The sequence below is a fragment of the Myotis lucifugus genome, unplaced genomic scaffold (assembly GCF_000147115.1).
Source record: "Myotis lucifugus unplaced genomic scaffold, Myoluc2.0 scaffold_887, whole genome shotgun sequence".
NCBI classification, from domain to species: Eukaryota; Metazoa; Chordata; class Mammalia; order Chiroptera; family Vespertilionidae; genus Myotis; species Myotis lucifugus.
Window position 1 is genome coordinate 134160 of NW_005871935.1, and position 2893 is coordinate 137052.

The 2893-nt window shown below is 55.2% G+C and overlaps 1 pseudogene; it reads right to left on the reverse strand.

Moving 5' to 3' along the window:
• Positions 1-767: 767 nt before the first annotated feature.
• LOC102419794 lies at positions 768-2665 on the reverse strand (annotated as a pseudogene).
• Positions 2666-2893: the final 228 nt, after the last annotated feature.

A 2893-nucleotide genomic window follows, 5' to 3' on the forward strand; every position in this document is an offset into this window, starting at 1 on the left:
CTTTGGGGGAATTTAAACCTAGGGAGCCCTTGCATTTTTTGGGGTTTCCCCCAAATGTTCCCTGAATCCATTGGGAATCCTGGGGTGGGGAGAGACCCAGTTTGGAAGGGGAAAGGTTGTGTGGTAAAAGACTAGGGGCGTATCCGTGGTGAATGAGCTGAGAATGTTGAGGCAGGGGACTGGGGTCTGAAGACCGGGACAGGGGGCCAGGAGATCTTCACCTGGCTACTGAGGGGATGTGGCCCTCGGCTGGCCAGGGGAGGAGAGGCCTGTGGCTGTACTGCTGGGGCTCATGGGGTTTGTTAGGTCCGTGCTGACAGGAGACAGGCCAAGAGACATTGTGAGAGTTTAGAAATTTTATTTATTTTTAAAAATATATTTTATTGATTTTTTACAGAGAGGAAGGGAGGGCGATAGAGAGTTAAAAACATCGATCAGCTGCCTCCTGCACAACACTTACTGGGGATGTGCCGTAACCAAGGTATATGCCAGGGGTCCTCAAACTTTTTAAACAGGGGGCCAGTTCACTGTCCCTCAGACCGTTGGAGAGCCGGACTATAGTTTAAAAAAAAAACTATGAACAAATTCCTATGCACACAGCAGCGGCAAGAACACCCGGCGGGCCAGATAAATGTTTTCGGCGGGCCGCATGGGGTCCACGGGCCGTAGTTTGAGGACACCTGGTATATGCTGTTGACCGGAATCAAACCTGGGACCCTTCAGTCTGCAGGCTGACACTCTATCCTCTGAGCCAAGCCGGTTAGGGCTAGAAATGGTATTATTAATACACACCAGCATATCCATTTCAGCAAGCAAGAGTAGGGAGGGCGGGATATTTATGTCTCGGTGTGGGCCGTATGAAGGTGCAAGCGGTTGCAGGAAGCTGGGTCTAGAGCTGCTTTTCTCAGCCGCTTACTTGTCTCCTGTGACACCTGAAATGAGAATAACAGGAAAACGGCAGAGAGGACAGGAGCCTCAAGCGGGGACAATAGAAAGAACTGAGCACAGGGGAGAAACTGAGGGCAGGGAAAGGTACAGAATATGCCTAACTGTTAGGTCCTAACACGGTTTGGCTGGCCTGGGACCCAATCTGCTGCTGGATCTGCTGCTGCTGCATGGCTGCGGGTGGCATCAGCGTCCCTGAGGCTGCTGGAACTGGGCGTGTCCTCCAGGCCTGCAGCCATGCCAGCGCTGCCTTCCTGCTGCTCTGCAGCTGCTGCTGCTGCTGTTGTTCCGCAGCATCTCTCAGTGTTGTGGTTCATTCTCGCCACGATGGGGTTGCCTCCGGGTTAATGATGTAAAGGCCTGGCCCTGGGGGTTCAGGCCTCCCATTGTTGCTGCTGCAGAGGGACAGCAGGTCGGGGCCGCTGGCTTGCATGGCGTTCAGGTTCTGCAGGCTGGGCTGCAGGCTGGGCTGGAGCTGAAGGGTAGTGGGCTTCGCCGTGGACACGGGTGGGACTAAGTTCAGGCCGAGCTGAAGAAGCTGACTAGTGACATGCTTACAGGCCGGGGCTGGGACTGAGTCGGAGGCTGTGGTGTCTGGGGTGTGTTGGGCTGCTGTGGGGGTGTCCATGGTGGTGCTCAAGGACGGGATGGAAGACTGCTGAGGCACGTGACGGGAGTTCATGGTGGCATCCGCTGGCGCATGAGCTACCCCTGCGGCAGGCGGTTCCCAATCCGCTGCTGGCGGAGCCGGAGCCGCAGCTCAGGGAGCTTCCGCTTGATGTTGAGGCAGAAGGGAACGGGGCATGGGTTTTCTTGGCAGTGTCTGGCATGGTAGCAGCAAAGGGCGATTAGCTGCTTGCACCTTAGGCAGTCTCCATTGGTTTTGCGCCGGCAGCGCTTGGTGTGCAGCACAACACGCTTCATCTTCAGGCAGGACTTCAGCCAGCAGTAGGCGTCGCGGCACTGGCAGGCGTGCACCAGAGACCGGATGCAGCGCAGGATGCTCAGGCGCCGAGACTCCAGGGGGCTCCTGAACTGCATCTCCCCCTGGTTGCCGCCCTCATCGCCCTCCTTGGCCTCTTCATCCAGGCCCAGCCCCACCTTCACCATCTCGTGGGTGTGGCCCTTGGTGCTGTAGCAGTTGATGCAAAGGTCGTAGTCCTGGCACCCGGGGCAGTGCCAGCCTGTCTCCACCCGCTGCTTGCACTCAGTGCAGGTGAGGACACAGCGGTCCTGGCCCTGGCTGTGCATCTCCACCGGCATCGCTAGGGAACCTAGGAAAGAAGAGCAGAGAGGACAGACTTGTTCAGTCAAATACCTTCAAAACCACAGAAATACATGCAAACTTACCTTCTCAGGGGTCAAGCCACCAGTTACGCTTTTGTTGGGCTATTTGCTGCCACATTCCCTTTGCTCAGACCAGTCACCGCCCCTCCAGACTCGCCCGGAGAATCCCCGCTGAGGAAAAGCCCTCTCGAGTCCTTTAAAAACTCTGACACCCACCCCCACCCCCCCATCTCTGGGTGCGGCACCATTTAGGGGCTCAGCCCATCTACTTTCTAGATGACCTCATACATTTTTCTTTACCTCTTTCGGCCTCCTGCTGTTCTTCCTTCGCTCCTTCAACGACCCTTACAAATTCCTAAAAGCTTTAAGAAGAAAAGAAAACTATGCCATAACTTTCCTTTTCTCTTAGCTGCCTAAAGACAGAAATCCGGAAGCGGTCTGCACCCTTCGCTGCCTCCGCCCCTTTCCCGCCTCCGCTTCCCCCTCCCCACCTCCACACAAAAGTGACTTGCCGCCCCTTTGGCAGAGATACGGTCTGATATGGGGTAAAATTAAAAAATCCTGATACCACATAATCAGTGATGAAAAAATAGGAGCTTACAATATAGGGAGTGCTACGGGTAAAACTGTAAAGTGGAAGATGGAAGAGGGAATGTGTGTG